This window comes from Stegostoma tigrinum, chromosome 29, assembly GCF_030684315.1.
Source record: "Stegostoma tigrinum isolate sSteTig4 chromosome 29, sSteTig4.hap1, whole genome shotgun sequence".
NCBI classification, from domain to species: domain Eukaryota; kingdom Metazoa; phylum Chordata; class Chondrichthyes; order Orectolobiformes; family Stegostomatidae; genus Stegostoma; species Stegostoma tigrinum.
Window position 1 is genome coordinate 19261948 of NC_081382.1, and position 19122 is coordinate 19281069.

General features: G+C 42.6%; 1 protein-coding gene across 5 annotated transcripts in view; it reads right to left on the reverse strand.

Annotated features, from left to right (window-relative positions):
- akna (AT-hook transcription factor) overlaps positions 1 to 19122 on the reverse strand; it is a 152439-nt gene that overhangs the window by 111639 nt on the left and 21678 nt on the right. The gene's annotated exons all lie outside the window — the stretch shown is intronic.

Below are 19122 nucleotides of genomic sequence, written 5' to 3' on the forward strand. Positions count from 1 at the left end.
AAATTTTAGCAAAATGGGATGGTTTGACCAAGTTATTTTTGAATAGGTTACAGAGGTCAGACAAATATTTAGATAATCAATTAACTACAATGTAACCATATTAGACTTATCTAGGAATGATTACTTTTTTTTTGTGCAGGACTGCACAGCATGTACTTTGCTTCATATGCCATTGAATGCCTTCCAACATGCTATATTGTGATGCTCACTTCTAATTAATGGTCATAGTTGCTATTAAATGCAACAACATAATGTCACAAATTGTCTCACAAGGATCAAGTCTTCATTAAAATAGAAAGAGTTTGTAGTTGTGTAACGTCTTTCACAAAGGCTAAATGTCAAAAGATGCTTCATAGCTGAAAAGCTTTAAGTGGAGTTACTGTTGAAACATGGGAAATACAGTACACAATTTGCACCTAGCATGATTCTCCAAAAACCAATGAGATAAATGAGCAGGTAAAGTGATTTTGATTGAGAGACAATTATTGGGCAGGATAGTGGTGAAAACTTTCCTGCTTTTCTTTGAAATAGTGCCATGACGGTCTTTGATATCCACCTGAGTGGGCAGTCCGAGCCTTGGTTTAAAATCACATTCTAAAATTAAATGGAGATGCAAAGATGTGTCAGCCTAAATTTTACACTGAAGTTCCTGCAGTGGGACTTGAACTCCTCTTGTGATCAAGAGTTTGAGAATTTCTACAGTAAAAGACAGACGTTGTCATCTGCGCTTTTAAACAACTGCGCTGCTAAATGTCTATTACAGTAGAAAATGCTGAGCCTACCAACCCCATAGCCTTATGTTAGCTCACAAATAACATGCATTGCCTTGACAAAGAGACTTTTCTTTTGCAAATTAATCAACCACTGCCAGATTTGTAAACCCATAAATTCATAACCTTATTTTGTTGTCTTCACTTTTGCCTTCAAAACTTAGGACAGAGGTCTGACTGTCCTTCAGTACCTCATTAATACACTGTCTTTCCTGCCTGAGTGCAGGCCAAGTCATCTCAATGCATCAAATATTACATATTTTCCAAAAGTAAGCATTGTGCGGTTCTAGAACAGATCTCACATTCCATCAAGTACATACATTCCTGTAATATACTGGAATTTAAGACTTCATAGATGTCAAGGCTAAGGTTCTTTTAACTTGTGCCCTGTTAGTGGCACAATGCAATGATAATCAAAGTAATGAATTTCTATAAATCCTACAAAAGAACCAGAAATGAAACGAGGAATACTACAGGTCATCATTTTCCTGCCAACCATACTCACTTATCATTTGTCCTGTGGCAAATGATTCAGGTACTGTAAAATATTATTTTCTGGAAGAAATCTATCCAATTTGCCTCTGGCAAATTGATTTGACAGATACCTGGGGGATTGGTGCCACAGACTGACCACTGAACAATAATAGAAGCTGTAATTCAGAATCTGACAGACACCCAATAATTAGCAAAATCTCAAACAGCATCCATAAGTCCACCGACATTAAATGATCAAAATTTCCAGCAATCCATGATACTTACCATTTATCAACCACCCATGTTAAATATTCAGATGTTTAAACATTATCTATTCACCAGCAGAAGTAAAAGCAGGCAGAAAACGCCCATACAGCTAGAAATGAGAAAGGCTATGTGAAGATATACACAGCTAAACTATTGACATTTCATGCTGAAAAGATAAGATCGCAAATACTCACAGGAAGAAAAGTTACAACTCTACTGAGAGAAGCACAAGCTAAAGATACATCTTTATGCATTCATGGGATGACGGCATCATTGGGTGGGCCATCATTTATTGCCCATCCCTAATTGTACAGATGGCAGTTGTGAATCAGCCACATTGCAGTGGGTCTGCAGTCACATGTAGGCCAGGCTAGGTAAGGATGGCAGTTTCCTGCCCAAAAGGAAATTAGCGAACCAGATGGGTTTTGTTTTTAAATACAACTAGCAATGGATTCACAGTCACCATTAGACTCTTAGTTCCAGATATTTATTGAATTCAAAATCCACCAGCTAGCATGGTGAGATTTGAACCCTGGTCCCCAGAACATTACCTGGGCCTCTGAATTCTCCAGTGACAACATCACTAGGCCATTGCCTCCCCATCAAACAGATTCCTAGCAGCTTTGTAATTACCCATACTACGTTGGAGACATGGTCATGAGGAACAAGGAAATAGCTGAGGAACTTCTGAAGCTCTGGTCAGGCCACATTTGGAGTATTGCGTACCATTAGCCAGATTGAATGGCAGAGCAGACCCAATGAGCTGAATGGCCAAATTTCTGTTCCGCTGTCTAATGGTCTTATATCTGGTTTCTAGTAGTTGAAAAAGATATGCAATTCTATATTGTTGGTAAATTGTTTCACTTTTGCCTGACTGGGATAACATCTGACAAGTATTGAAAATGACATAGACACGTACTTTGCAATCTCTGTTGTACTGAATGAAACACCTCACAAAATAAAGTGGAAACTTTTTCTATTTTACAAAATATACACAGTATGTTTATATCTTGCAATTAAATATTAATATGCACAAATGCAATAACTTTTCATAAAATGTTGAAAAACCGCCATTGAGCTGAAGGAGGAAGGAAAAATGTCTCGGTCTAAGTATTCAGTGCTTTTTTATAGATCAGTTATGATTGATTTCTTGTGGGACAGGCAGAAGTAATGCAGAAGCCAGAGTGCAACTACAGAATGAAGTTGCTGATCTGATCCATGGAACAGTGGGATGTGCTGGCAGGAAGGACATAAGATATTGAAGATAACAGGGGTTTGGCCCTGACCCTGACAAGTGAAATGCAGTAGGTTGCAAGGAGTGGGGGTGATTTGGGGTTCAATACGATTGTTTTGGCATTATTATTTATCATAGAAGCAGCATTGTGTACCATCTACAGAAGACATTGCAATAGCTCCTTCTATAACACCTTCTAAACCCATGAGATGTACCACCACAACACAAGGCAGCAGGCTCATGAGAATATTATCACTTGCCCTCCCCACCATCACACCATTCTGGCTAATATCACCATCCATTCACTGTGCTATGTCTAATCTGGGAAATCCTTTCCAAACAGCATTATGGGCATCACTGCATCCCATTCATTGCAGCAATTTAAGAAGGCAGGTCACCACAAACTTCTCAAGGGCAATTAAGGGTGGGAAACAAATGCTGGCCAAGCTAGCAACATCTGCATCCCATGAAAGAATCTCTGAGCCATTCAAGCGTGAATATCCGCAAGAAGACCAGTGGGGAGTAAACAGTCAAAAGCTCTGAGACAGAGTACAATAGTGTTGCACTGAACACACACTACCCTTTTATAATCAACAGCAGTGAACACAATTGTCGTGATTGTGACATGATCAGCCTGGTGGGCCTCACTGAGTAGGAGTTCCTTGATTGAGGCTGTTAATCCGGTCCAATCAGGGAGCCCTGGCTAACAGATAAAAACAGGAGTATCAGAGATTCTATTCACTCAGAGCTGACTCTAAGGAAGTTGGATCAGTGTTGAGAACATTCCACATGTATATAAAGTGAAACTTAATGACGGAATACTGGCCTCTGTGGAGTTATTTCAACAATCACATTGAAAACATACAGATCTCCTCTCACAAGTGGGGGCGGGGGCGGAATACGCACATAAATAGGTAAAGGAGGTTGATTGCAACCTATTAAGATCCAAAGCCTTTGTGAAATGTACTGTAAGGTTTTTATGTGCACATGGATTTCCAAAATAAGGCATAGATTTCCCAGGAATTATTATTCCCGTGCCCTGATGTCATTCCTCCACTCTGGAACATCACCAACTGCTAACCCTCCCTCAGTAGTGTCACTTGCAGCCACAGAGAACTTGAACTGGCTGATGTGCTGAGGGCCAGAGGAGGTCAGGTCATGGTATGGGAAGTAGACATTTAGAACTCAAGGGCAGAGTGAGAGACTGAGGGATACCAGAGAGTCAGTGGAGAATGGGGGCATGGTTGTTATGGCTCAGAGTGGCAAGGAGACTGGGATTGGAGGATTGGAAGTTCAGAGGCCATTGGGAGTGAGGGGGTGGGGGGGTAAGACTTGGGCAAGAATGAAAGACTGAGTTTGAAAGATGTGGGATTAGGGAGAGATGGAGGTGTAATTTGGGATTCGGATTTACAGAAAGGGAAATTGGGGAATGGGAGTCAATGGAAGGAGGAAAGAGGAGAATTAGGTCTCAGGTGGGGTAGAGCTCTCAGTCAGAGGGAATGCAAGCGTATTTTATATATTGACGTGCTGATATTATTTAATATTGTTTTTAAATTGAACCACCCCAAGTTGAAACCTTGAAATGCTTCATCAAACCACCAGCTCTGGTCTTGGCTACGATGAAGTCTTGGCAGACTCATTTCACCGTGCTAGGCACGAAGCCAAGGTTTGCTGATCGCTTACAGAAAGAAAATCAATGGTTGCCAAACAGTATTGCTTGCTTATGGTACACCGCCCTCCCAAGACTGCTGTATTAAGCAATCTGTGGGCAAACGGAGTTCCCGAAGCAGCCAGAAATAGCCTGCTCCCTAACCTGCCCCAAGTGCTCTGGTGACCCAGCCAAAAATGTTGCATTGAGGACTGGATCTACTAATAATTTGTAAACTTTTACAATATACTTGAAACGAGGTTTAAACTTCTCTTTCAAATAAACACGGTGTACTTTGCAGCAACATTCATTGCTCTAATGGCATCAGTACACATTCTTTGCTGCAGCCTATGCAATTTCAACAAAGCTTCTTTTTAAAGTCAACAGTGGCCCTTTAAAATGTAAGAAATAACACTCCCTCCTGTGACCAATTATTACACACCAAAAGTACACCATCTCTCATCTGCCCAAGTTTGCCAGAAACATAGCAACATTTATTTGGGTGTTGGCAATGTGTGGAAACTAAATTAATTATTAAAGGAAGAGTGCTGCAGATCAAAGCAAATTAAATTAATCAAGGATCTATGTCTACAATGCATAGACTTAATAAAACCTGGGAACTTGTGATTATTCACGGACACATTCCATTATACTGAAACAAGTTTCTCTTCACCATAATTTATTCCAAATCCCCAGTTTCTCACTGCATCTCCAAAACTATTTATTTGGAATGTTCCAGATTCAGCCAAGCCGTTTCACAGTGACTGGTTTTCATTACTTAAATCCCGTACCTCATACAGTCAGAAACCAGACTGAGCACCATACAGTTTTAACACCTAATGCTTGCCAAACATTCCATGCAAAACTCTTCTGAGGCATACAGTGACTATAGCAACATCTGAGGGGAATCAATAAGCTGGTGTTCCACCTACCTCCAGTGTACAGCGATCTGAATAATTCTCCAAATTGGCAGATAGTACCACTTTAAAATGTCAGGTACACCTAGAGAAGATTGAACATCAAAGGGTGTGCACGGCAGATTAACTAACCAAGCAACAGATTGAAATTTAGACACATTCTCAGTACCTTGGGATTTACCAGACGTCTCATTTGCAAATGCTTGGCTCCATCAGGACAAATGAAGAAAATGTATTGAGCTACATATAAGATCCTGACAAGGTAGATCTGGGAAGAATACTGATTTGAATTAATTTGAATAATTTATCGTCACTTGTATTGTTATTAAAATACAGTAAAAGCTACAACTGTTGGCACAATTCAGTGCCTTTTTGAATAATTAAGGATAAAAAGAATAAAAAAAAACTGACAGTGAGTCCACCTTCATTCTGTCACCTCTGCCATGAGTTCGGTCAGCTCACCAGCAACAACTGTGCCAATGTAGGAGTCACCACGCTTTAGCTGCCATCTCTTCACTGATGCCAATGCTGGGTCCCATACTGAACGCACACTTGTCCCACCACCATGAGTTCCCAGGCTCCACTACCACTACCACATTGTTGATAACTAGGAGTCCCGGCTCTAGGTCCACCACAACCAGGAGCTGCCACTGCCGCTACCTTGCTAATAACCAGCATTCCCCGCTCCAGGCCTCCTGCGCCTGCAATCAGGAGACCCCAGCTCTGCTGCCAGGCCAGGTCACTGCTGCCTCATCAAGAGTCCTGCTCTGGTCACCCTCCTCCACGATGTTGCCTTGCTGGCGCAACCAACTTGAAGAGTCCGCCACTACCTCCGACGGCAGAAGAAGCTATGTCGGCACCGCTCCCCAATACTGGGAGGAGCCACGCTCACCCCCTGTGGCAGGGTGCTGCCATTCTGTGCATGGCTTGCTCCCGCTGCCTCCAGGTAACACACCCCAAAGCGCTTTAAAAAGGAAGAGGAAAATAAACAAATGGGAAAATGAAACAAAAAAAAAGAGCATAAGAAAAAGAATAGAAAAGAAGAAAGCATACAGGAGCAGATACACTCTGGGCTCAAGAACCCGCACACAGCCCTACTACTCCATCGCCATCTTGAATACTTCCAACAAGAGGAGAATCTAATACTAGAATCACTGTTTAAAAATAAAGGGTCTCCCATTTAAAACAGATATGAGATTAATCTTTTTCTCTCATAATTGAGTCTTTGGAACTCTCTTCCTGAAAAGATGACACAAGTACAGTGTTTGAATACTCTTAGGACAGAGGTAGATAGATCCCTGGTAAGCAAGGGGATGAAAGCTATCAGAAGTAGGCAGGAATACAGATTTGACGTTTTTCAATCAGATTAACTGTGATCCAATTGAATAAGGAGTGGACATGAGGGAGCAAAATGACCTAGGCATGCTTCTTGTTTGTACATTTGCTTGCTCATAAGTTTTACAGCTGACAATACTAAAATATCAGTTGTTTATTTACATTGAATGCATAGCATTACAATAGGAGTTAAAACATAGCTTGACTTAATGAGCTTCTTCAGGGTAAGGGAGTCTAAAACTAGAAGGCATAAGTTTAAGGTCAGAGTGGAAAGATTTAAAAGGGACCTAAAGGGCAATTGTTTCTCATGCAGAGATGGAACAAGCTGCCAGAGAAAGTGGTGGAGCCGGATGCAAATAATAACAACAATGTAAGAGACATTTAGACAGGTACAGCAATAGGAAAGGCTTAGAGGGATACGGGACAAAAGCAGGGAAGGGAACTAGTTCAGTTGAGGAACCTGGTCGGCATGGACAAGTTGGGCCAATGGGCACATTTCTGTCCCGTGTGACTCTAATAACTTGTTTCTAAATACTGTGCATACTATCTGCACGTCAATTCAAAATGGAGGATGAAATGGGAAGGTAATTAGTATGATAAAATCTTCCTCAGTGGCATTGGTAGTACAGAGTTACCTGCAGAATGGAGGACAGGTCTGGAAGAGACCATAAAACCATAAGACATAGAAATTGCGCCATTTGGTCCATTGAGACTGCTCCGCCATCAAGCATGTCTGCTAAGTTCCTCAACCCCATTCTCCCACTTTCTACCCATAATCCTTGATAATCAAAGGCCAATCTATCTCAGTGTTAAATGTACTCAATGACCTGGCCTCCACAGCCGTCTGTGGCAGTGAATTCCATAGAGTCACCACTCCCTAACTGAAGAAGTTTCTCCTTATTTCCGTTCTAAAAGGTCTTCCCTTTACTCTAAGACTGTGCCCTCGGATCCTAGACTCTCCTACTAATGGAAGCATCTTCCCACTGTCCACTCTGTCCAGGCCACTCAGTATTCTGAAAGTTTCTATTAGATCCCCCCTCATCCTTCTAAACTCCAATTAGTATAGTCTAACAGTCCTCAAACGTTCCACATATGTTAAGCTTTCCATTCCTGGGACCATTCTTGTGAACTTCCTCTGAACCTGATCATGATTGAACAAACGTCTGTAAGGTCACCCCTCAACCTACTATGCTCCAGTGTAAAAAGTCTCAGCTTATCTAGTGTATTTTTATAATTCAAACCCCACATTTCCAGCAATATTCTGGGAAATCTTTCTGAGCCTTTTCCAATTTAATGATATCCTTCCTATAGCAGGACAAGAAGAAGAACTGTACACAGTATTCCAGAATAGGCCTCAATGTAGAACATAGAACATAGAACAGTACAGCACAGAACAGGCCCTTCAGCCCACAATGTTGTGCCGACCATTGATCCTCATGTATGCACCCTCAAATTTCTGTGACCATATACATGTCCAGCAGTCTCTTAAATGACCCCAATGACCTTGCTTCCACAACTGCTGCTGGCAACGCATTCCATGCTCTCACAACTCTCTGCGTAAAGAACCTGCCTCTGACATCCCCTCTATACTTTCCACCAACCAGCTTAAAACTATGACCCCTCATGCTAGCCATTTCTGCCCTGGGAAATAGTCTCTGGCTATCAACTCTATCTATGTCTCTCATTAACTTGTATACCTCAATTAGGTCCCCTCTCCTCCTCCTTTTCTCCAATGAAAAGAGACCGAGCTCAGTCAACCTCTCTTCATAAGATAAGCCCTCCAGTCCAGGCAGCATCTTGGTAAACCTCCTCTGAACCCTCTCCAAAGCATCCACATCTTTCCTATAATAGGGCGCCCAGAACTGGACGCAGTATTCCAAGTGCGGTCTAACCAAAGTTTTATAGAGCTGCAACAAGATCTCACGACTCTTAAACTCAATCCCCCTGTTAATGAAAGCCAAAACACCATATGCTTTCTTAACAACCCTGTCCACTTGGGTGGCCATTTTAAGGGATCTATGTATCCGCACACCAAGATTTCTCTGTTCCTCCACGCTGCCAAGAATCCTATCCTTAATCCTGTACTCAGCTTTCAAATTCAACCTTCCAAAATGCATCACCTCGCATTTATCCAGGTTGAACTCCATCTGCCACCTCTCAGCCCATCTCTGCATCCTGTCAATGTCCCGCTGCAGCCTACAACAGCCCTCTACACTGTCAACGACACCTCCGACCTTTGTGTCGTCTGCAAACTTGCTGACCCATCCTTCAATCCCCTCGTCCAAGTCATTAATAAAAATTACAAACAGTAGAGGCCCAAGGACAGAGCCCTGTGGAACTCCACTCACCACTGACTTCCAGGCAGAATATTTTCCTTCTACTACCACTCGCTGTCTTCTGTTGGCCAGCCAATTCTGTATCCAAGCAGCTAAGTTCCCCTGTATCCCATTCCTCCTGACCTTCTGAATGAGCCTACCATGGGGAACCTTATCAAATGCCTTACTGAAGTCCATATACACCACATCCACAGCTCGACCCTCATCAACTTTTCTAGTCACGTCCTCAAAAAACTCGATAAGGTCTGTAAGGCATGACCTACCCCTCACAAAGCCGTGTTGACTGTATTTGATCAAGCCATGCTCTTCCAGATGGTCATAAATCTTATCCCTCAGAATCCTTTCTAACACCTTGCAGACGACAGACGTGAGACTTACCGGTCTATAATTGCCGGGGATTTCCCTATTTCCTTTCTTGAAGAGAGGAATTACATTTGCCTCTCTCCAGTCCTCAGGTACGACTCCAGTGGAGAGCGAGGATGCAAAGATCTTCGCAAGTGGCGAAGCAATTGCATTTCTCGCTTCCCAAAGCAGCCGAGGACAAATCTGATCCGGGCCTGGCGACTTGTCAATCTTAATGTTTGACAAAATTTTCAGCACATCAGCTTCGTCTATCTCTATCCATTCCAGCATGCACACCTGCTCTTCAAAGGTTTCATTCACTACAAAGTTCGTTTCTTTCGTAAAGACAGAAGCAAAAAACTCATTTAGGGCTTCCCCTACCTCCTCAGGCTCCACACACAAGTTCCCTATGCTATCCCTGATCGGCCCTACACTTTCTTTGATCATTCTCTTATTCCTCACGTAAGTGTAAAATGCCTTTGTGTTTTCCCGGATTCCTTCTGCCAAGCCTTTCTCGTGCCCCCTCCCGGCTCTCCTCAGACCATTTTTGAGCTCCTTCCTTGCCTGCATGTAATCCTCTCTAGCTGAACTTGACCCTAGCTTCCTCCACCTTATGTAAGCTACCTTCTTCCTTTTCACTAGAAAATCCACCGCTCTCGTCATCCAAGGTTCCTTAATCTTACCCCTTCTTGCCTGTCTCAGAGGGACATATTTACTCATCACTCCCAACAACTGTTCCTTAAACCGTCTCCACATGTCTATAGTTCCCTTACCATGGAACAACTGCTCCCAGTCCATGCTTCCTAACTCATGTCTAATCGCATCATAGTTTCCTCTTCCCCAATTAAATATCCTCCCATTTTGCCTAATCCTCTCCTTCTCCATAGCTATGTAGAATGTGAGGCAGTTATGGTCACTATCACCAAAATGCTCTCCCACCACAAGATCTGATACCTGCCCCAGCTCGTTTCCGAGCACCAAGTCTAGAATGGCCTCTCCCCTCGTCGGCCTGTCAACGTACTGCGTTAGGAAACCCTCCTGAACACACCTTACAAAAACAGCTCCATTCAAATCTTCTGCTCGAAGGAGGTTCCAATCAATATTAGGAAAGTTAAAGTCACCCATTACAACAACCCTACTATGTGCACACTTTTCCAAAATCTGTCGACCTATGATTTCTTCAATCTCCCTGCTGCTATTGGGGGGCCTGTAGTAAACCCCTAACGAGGTGACTACTCCCTTGCTGTTCCTAATTTCCACCCATACTGACTCAGTAGGCAGATCTTCCTCGACAAAGGAAGCTTCTGTAGCTGTGATACCCTCTCTGATTAGTAGTGCTACACCCCCTCCTCTTTTTCCCCCCTCCCTATTCTTTTTAAATGTTCTAAACCCTGGAAGATCCAGCAACCATTCCTGCCCATGAGAAACCCATGTCTCTGTTATGGCCACAACATCATAGCACCAGGTACTGATCCATGCTCTAAGTTCATCACTTTTATTCCTGATACTCCTTGCATTAAAGCAAACACACTTTAACAGATCCCTTGGTTCCTTCCCAGGAAAATCCTTCCCACTAGCTGGTCTACCTCTTGCTACTGCCTCACCTGCATCAACGCTCACCTCTGGTATACAGCTCAGGTTCCCACCCCCCTGCCATACTAGTTTAAACCCTCTCGAACTACTCGAGCAAACCTTCCACCCAGGACATTGGTCCCCTTCCAGTTCAGATGCAACCCGTCCTTCTTGTACAGGTCCCACCTTCCCCAGAAGGCATCCCAATTATCAACATATCTGAAGCCCTCCCTCCTACACCAGCTGCGTAGCCACGTGTTCAGCTGCGCCCGCTCCCTGTTCCTCACCTCGCTATCTCGTGGCACCGGTAGTAAACCAGAGAACACTACTCTGTTCGTCCTGCTCTGCAGCTTCCATCCTAACTCCCTGAAATCACTTTTTATATCCTCAAACCTATTTCTGGCTATATCATTTGTGCCAATATGTAACACGATTTCTGGCTGTTCGCCTCTTGTACAACCTCAAGTTAAATTGCTTAGCAACAAGCAAATCGGAACCAATCAAATCAAAAGTCCGGCTAAATGGTCACCGACTCTAATGGTGGTTGATGTCGGCACGACTGGTTCACTGACTGCAGAGCCAGTCTTAACAAAACTCACTCTGGCTGCAAGAGGTGAGCTACCGTGCATTACCCATCAGCCGTATCAGAGGCAGAGTTACAGACAGAGCTAAAACGCTGCAGGAGGAGCTTCAAAAACAAAAAAAAACAACTGGCCTATTTCCTCAGACTCAGAGGGACAGAGATGTTGTGATTGCAACAAGGTCAGCGAAGTGGACCTCATAGAATGGGAGTTCCTTGATTGGGGCTGTTACTGGTCCAATCAGGGAGCCCTGGCTGATATATATACACATATATAGACAGGGATGTCAGGCATCCTGTTCACTCTGCAAGCTGGCTCTGAGGCAGCTTGATCAGTATCAAGGCCTTATCACATGTAAATAAAGGGTGACGAGGCGACGGCTCACCAGCCTGAGGAGTTATTTCATGAACCACATCATGAGTGCTACTTCCGAGGCCTGCAAGTCCTGGAGTGGGACTTGAACCCAGAGGTACCTGTCCAGAGATAAGGATGTTACTACTGTACCACAAGAGGTCATAGGCGCTGTTACTGACAGGGTTAAACCACTGCCTGGAAGAGGCTACGATGGGCTCCTCCAGTCATGCAGTAGAGTTCAGGGCTATCTTCTATCAGTGTCAGAGAGTTTGGTGCCTCAGTATTTCTGTCAGTAAATTTGGGTCTGATCCCCGTGATAGAAACATAGATCCTCAGAAAGCAATGTCAGTTTACCTGCTGAGATGATAAATTCTACGCACTAAGAAATTTAAATCCCAGCCCACGCTGACTTTGTTGTTCCCTGCCATGGCAATGGGAAAGGTACTACAAGTCGCTTCAGTGTTGCTGAACTGGGGGGAGGAGATTTAATCATTATTGCTGCGCCTTTTCATTGGCCGGTGGTGGCCAGCTGGACATAAACCTGTCTGACTTTAGGGCGGGGATGTCGTCAAGTTCACCAATAATGGTCCTGATTTACTAACAATCAGAAAAGACACTGAGTGAGAATGCAGGCTACATTGTGTTAATTCCCTGGGGGGGGGGGGGCTTTGCTTCAAAGAGAAAGGAAAATCTGCTTTTAAAATGTAATAGACTATTGCCAATTCCACTTTTAAAAAAATGGTAGAAGGTAAGCCTCTTCTACCTGACCAATATCTTGCAACTGAAAGGGAATTGAGACGATATTGATGACATGCAAAGTGAATGTGCCATCTGCTGCTGTGCTTTGTCCATCAATAGTGTTAATCAGTAAAATATCCTGTTTAAAAACAGTCACACTGTAGAAACCAAATGTTCAGGAATACTTTTATGCTTACAAGGTTAACATTACCAGGAGGGAGAGGTATTAAATAATACAAAAAAAGGCAATTTTGCAACTGAACAACTTTTCCTGAGATCAAGAAAAGAGGAGAAAGGAAAACACTGATTTCTTTGTTCTCGAGCTTAAAGTTATTGCTAACAACGAGGAGACAAAATTGCTTTAAACCAATGAACTCCAAAGAAGTAATTTATTCTCCACTAATATGTAGTTGTTTTAAAACAGAATGAAGCAAAGTTATAAATGAATGAGAATCTCACCCTGTCTGCAGCATACTGCAGCCAGAAGGAACAGGGTTAATTTAAGGGCCTCACAATATCCAGCAGGCTTTACTGTACAACTTGAAATGGGAGGTACCTTAGTAACCACAGAAAATACAAAGCAATCACCGAGCAGTGAAGGGCTTCCTCCAGCAGGCAAAACTGTCAAGTTTCAAGGCCACATGTACATTCTCTTAACCCTGAATGACAGCGTCAATCATTGCATTCATGCGAGTTAGTTTTGGTGGAGCTGAATGGGAGAAAATGATCTGGCTTGTTGGCAAAGAGCTGGATCAGTCTGTGCTGTTTCCCCCAGTCTCTATCACGTCAGTAATCTGATTTGCTGTAACCACGCTCAATCTCGCAGTGTTAAATTAAATGCAGATATACAAACAGTGGGAAAACCCCTCAGTCACAATATCATGGAAATGGTCCTAAAAGTCAGATCACAGCTAAAAACAGAGTTTTATCCTGATCCTAAAGGAACTAAAATGGCAGTTAGTACACTTGCCTCTAAAATCGATTGTACACAGGATGCAGTTTGCAGTTCAGCAGTGGTCAGTACTTCACGTTAGAAACATTCATCTCGTGGGTGGTCTCTTGGCCCTGAAGGGGTGCAGAGTAAAAGTGAGAGGATGGGTTGGCTCCAGTTTAATACACACACACATATACACACCCTCTCTGGCATAATTCCAGGACTGAAATGCCACAAAGGAGGCATGCCCATCGCTGCACAGCAGGGAGGTGCAGGGAATAGAGTCTCCCCCTACCACTCCGCACAAACCAGAGTTTGAAACAAAGATGTTTTGACTGTTACCCACTGTCAAAAGGATGGAGAGAAGGCACAGAGAATGTCAAAGTGCCTGCCTGCACCTCCTCACAGAACAGGATGCAATAAGCAGAGTATTCTGACAGAACAGGCAGATCAAAGTTACACAAACTTGAAAAGAGACTCGGTCATAAATATGACCAGATGGGAAAACTGAAACCAAGCCACAAGGCTCACCAAACATACAGACAGACGATGCTTCAGGGAACTAAATTACTAGGCAGGAAAATGACTCATGCTGCTTATGTGTTGTTGAGCTGACAGAAATAGAGTTTCCGTTTCCTCCATTTGTATTTCAAAGCTTTAATCAATGAAGAGATGTGGAGCAAAGTTAAAATGTGTGCTAATTAGAAACAAAACAAATGCAACAGAATGCATCTCAAGATGGGCCTTGGGCCTAACACTGGGGAGTTACTATAACATGCAGAGCATTTGAGAGAGAGAGAGAGAGAGAGAGAGAGAGTTCTCAACAGGGATTTATAAAACTTCTGAACACAAAAGAAAATGCATGACTCCGGGTTTATTGTGAAAAGATTCATGCAACCCAATTCTCCTTTGTCGTCTTAAGGAAATGAAAAATTCATCCTAGCTGCCACATCGATGCAAACATTTTTGATAATAAATGCCCCTCTTTGTAGAGATATTTAGTTGGGGTTGGGTGGGGTTTATTTTATTCCCAAGGATGGATAAATTGGAGGTATATAGGAAATTAGAATGTTAAATCCTGTCCCGAGCTCACCTATTTCCTATTTCTGTGAAGGTATATGAGGGACAGAGGTAGGGGAGGAAATGTGTTGAATACCAAACTTTCAGGAAGCAGATTCGTCCCTTAAAATGTCTAATTCATTGAAGCCTACAGGCCTGTTCCCCAGGAATCCAAAAAGAATTGAAGGGGAGAAGGGTCAGATTCATGAGCACAGTACCCTTTGTTGCAGTGTGTCCTTTTTTGCGTGTCTCTATTTTATCTTGATCGGATCATTCCACGTCTACAAACCCCTCCACGACTCAGAGGTGAATGATGAGTGAAAGGAAACATTACCAGCCATTAACGCGGTCGCCCCTGGTGAGCAGTCAACTCAAATAAGATCCAATGGGATCAGGGATGAAACACCTACATATATACTGTATCTTGGGCTTTATTACGCGTGTCAGAGAGCACAAGAGCGAGGAGATTTTGCTGACTTTATACAAGACAGTTGCTCAATCTTCACTGGAGTATCATGTATTGTTCACGGAGCTACACTTTAGGAAAAGATGTGAACACATTGGAGTGGGATGCACAAGAACTGTCCCAGGGTTGGAAAGCTTCAGTTACAAAGCTAGGTTGGAACCATTCTCATATGAGTGAAGAATGCTAAGAGGAAATCTGATAGAAGCCTCAAAATCTAGAAAGGCCTTTACAAAGTAGACAGGAGGAAACTGCACCCATTTCTTAAAGGATAGAGAACGAGACAGTGCAGACGTACTGCGATTTGCAAGCATAGCCAATGTGATATGAGGAAATCTTCCTTCACACAAGTGTGGTGGACGGGTTATATTAAGGCATCCAAGAGGACTAGATGGTTATTTGAATAGAAACAATGTGGAACCATACAGGAGTAGTCAGAAGAATGGCACTAAATCATAATGCTCATTTGGAGAGCAGATACTTAACGAATGGGGCAAATGGCCTTCTCCGCACTATTATACACTGTGATTCTGTAATTCTGAAGTTGTCTCTACATGTTGTCAGGTTGAGGAACTTGGGCACTTCATTTTCATATTATAGAAATACACTTCACGACGCATAGTGCTGAATGCTTGTGGTAAAGGCAGTGTTGTGAAAGTGTGTTAGATTAGTCCCTCGGATGGGAAGATTGAGTAAATGTGGTCTATATTCCCTTCAGTTTAGAAGAGTGAGAGAAGACTTTACTAAAATATGCAGGGATCTGAAGTGATTCGATAGGATAAACAATGAGAAGCTCTCTCCATGGTCCCAGGAAAGCAGTCTCAAGAAAAAGGGACGATCATTTAGACAAGAGAAATTTCTTCACTCAAATAACTGTGAAATGTTGGAATGTGTAACCCTATTGGGGTGTGGACACTGCATCATTGAATACATAGGTCCCTCAGTGAATTAGGAGACTTGGGGAGCAGAAAAGATGGCAGAGTTGAAGCGAAGATCAGCCATGTCTGAACCGGATGGTGGAACAAGCTCGATAGACCCTAGGTTACTTCTTAAGTCACCTTTACATTGTACACACCCTAAATGTGTCTTCTGCAAAACTTTGAATTAAAAAGATGAGCATGATTAATGACATACATTAACTGAAACTAGGAAACGTTGGGGCAGTGAGATGTGCCACACTGGAAGTGTTTATCCTCAATCTTCGAGATCTCTTCCAGGCAAACTGCTGCTACAGCTCACGTGAAAAGAAAAATACTAGCTATCTTGGTCAGCAGGCCAAAATAAATAAGGTCATGGAGATAGATGAAGATAAATGCAGAGCCTGAGCGTGAACCAGGTGGGTGGGAAACTGCCATGAAGCCACCAGCAAGGGGCATATTGCCACTTTCTCTTATCGGGTCCTTTCCTGAATGCACAGCATTGCTGAAAGCTGTTTCTCACGCAGTGTAATCGGACAACCGACAACTGTGCAGGTCTTGACACAGTCTTCGGTCAGGGACCTCAACAATATTTACTCGAGGCTTTCCAAAGGTGCATTTTACAGAGGAAGTATGTTTTTATCAGAATAACAGATCATCTAAATCAAATGTATCAGGATTCCTTTACAACTCGTCATATCAGAATGCAAGGCTCAGTGCTTTCAATTTGTAACTGTTTACTGGCAGAGCAAAGAAAATAGACCCATCTGCAATGACACTGCTCGACTTTATAAAGATTCGTATTTGTCAGGGGATGTGAAGCAGAATGGGTTAAAAAACTGGATTCTGTTGGACTGAAAATTACTTCACGCAACTGTCTAATGATCTGAAATTGCTCTTGGCTGAACATTTTAATCTGACGCCTGGGCCTTGGTCAACTGTCTTATTCACTCAAAGAATGCAACAATTCTCTGAACATTACACTGAACTGTGTCCAGATTAAGTGTTCAAATCGCCCTTTGAATGAATTATGACCTTCTGACCCATCAGTGTCTACAGTCCCATGTTAACAATCTCTGAGCTTGACTGCTTGGATTTGGAGTTGGCAAGAGCTGGTTTACTGCCTGGCTGTGAATCATACATTTGCAGTTGAAGGGATTTCATGTACAGTTTTGTATTTACAGACAGAGCTCCACTCCTGTATCTGGGGCAATAACAATCCACATTCTCAAAATCTTACAACCCATCTTGGCTTGGCATCTGTCAAGTCCATGAAGCTGAAGCAGTACAATTTATTTACTTTTCATACCCACTTTTTGCTTAAAAATGGTTTAAAGAACATGACAGGTAATGTTACTTCATTTCTAAAGCATGCTGAGTTCCATTAGTGTACGCAAGTCTAAATCTCACGAGGCAAATCAGATTATTTTCATTGGAACGCAGATGCTGTAAATCAGAAACAAAAATAAAAAAGAAGAAATTGCAGGAAAATCTCAACAGGTCTGGCAACATCTTTGGAGAGAAATCAGAGTTAACATTTTGAATCGAGTGACCCTTCCTCAGAATTTCAGTTGGAGGTCACTGGCACTTGTTTAGTGTGCAGAACTGTAGGGCCTGATCAATAGAGGAAAACCATTTTTAAAAATTGAACGAACTCCAGTTCTGAAGAAGAGTCACTCGACTCCAAATGTTAACTGACTTCTCTCCACATGTGTTGCTAGACCTGCTGAGCTTTGCCAGATTATTTTCATTGTTATGTGTCTAATTAGAGTGGATTATTTGCTTGGAATTTTTCAGTTCTGCTTTATTTTTCCATTGGTTTTAGGAAACAGTCCTAAACATTTTACACTGCAGCCAGGGACAGAGAACTGTACAAAGCACAAGACTGTCCATGTTTTAACAGCTGTATTAAACCAACTTCATGTAAGGTTCCATAGATACTCAAAACCTCTGTTTGTCCAGTCACATTTTCATAACATCATGAAGACACCAGTGATTCCAGCCCCGTGATATCGTCATAACCAGTCATTTTTCAAATGATTGTACAAAACAAATAAAACAGATCAAGCATCACTGGACAAACAACTTTGTATAGTACTCAAATTGTGATACTGCATCACAGCCTTAAAACCAAGTGTTATCCCATCTGGGGCACAATGCCAGCCAGTTACCATGTATGGACATACCAGCTCACAACGTTGTATGATCCCTTGCTCACGATGAAAGCTGCTGGCACCATCCTCTTTTAGTGTGGGAAATGACAGACACTGCTCGGTCTAGTGTGGTAGAATAAAACCACTTCCCATGATCAAAATAGAAGAGTCTCTTGTGAACTCTAACTAGAATAATTAATGAGATAGGGCTTACTGCCTATTAACAACTTGTTACATTGATATGACAGCCATCACTGTAGAGGCTTTGAAGGGGACCAGATATTGGGTCTCACTCCTGTGACACCCTAAGCCATTCTGCTCACAATTCCAAATCACATTATCACAGCGAGTGGTGCTTATAGCTCTCCTCTTATACCACGTCTCCCATTGGTTGAGGGAAAGTTAATTTTTTTTTAAAACTGTGGAATAAGAATTCTTCTGTGTAGTATTTGCAATAAAGTCATTGGCCGATTTATTAAAGCATTGGTTTGTCATGTCACTGAACAAAGCACATTGATTCAATCTCCGGTCATTATTAAACTCAACATTCAAAGAGGGCCCGTACTTCCTCAAAAGGCCATCAAAAGTTTTAAAAGATAGGAAATGAGCTCCTGCCAGAGGATTACAATGTATGATTAGGCAGTGTTGCTTCTTCTGCTCTCTGCCCAGAGATGGGTCAAATTTGCAGAGCTGTGATCTCTATCATGGTAGCGGCAAGGTGGAATAGGGATCAAACCATAACTGTTGGATCCAACCTGATCCACTCCAGCCATCCAGCTCCCCCATCAAGGATCAACATTGCTGTAGCTTCGTGTATTTTTTACATGCATTTGTAATCCTGAGTAAAGAATCATGATGATAGAGGCTCCAATTACTTTTCAGCACACAACTGACCACAGATCCTCTCCCATTTTTACTGTCTGCAATTGGTGTGTGTTGGATGTGTTTGCATAAGTCCAACTATATGGTCATGCCATGAATGCATGTTCTCTGGTCATTAAAATCCTGGGGTAGACTTCAACCCAGAG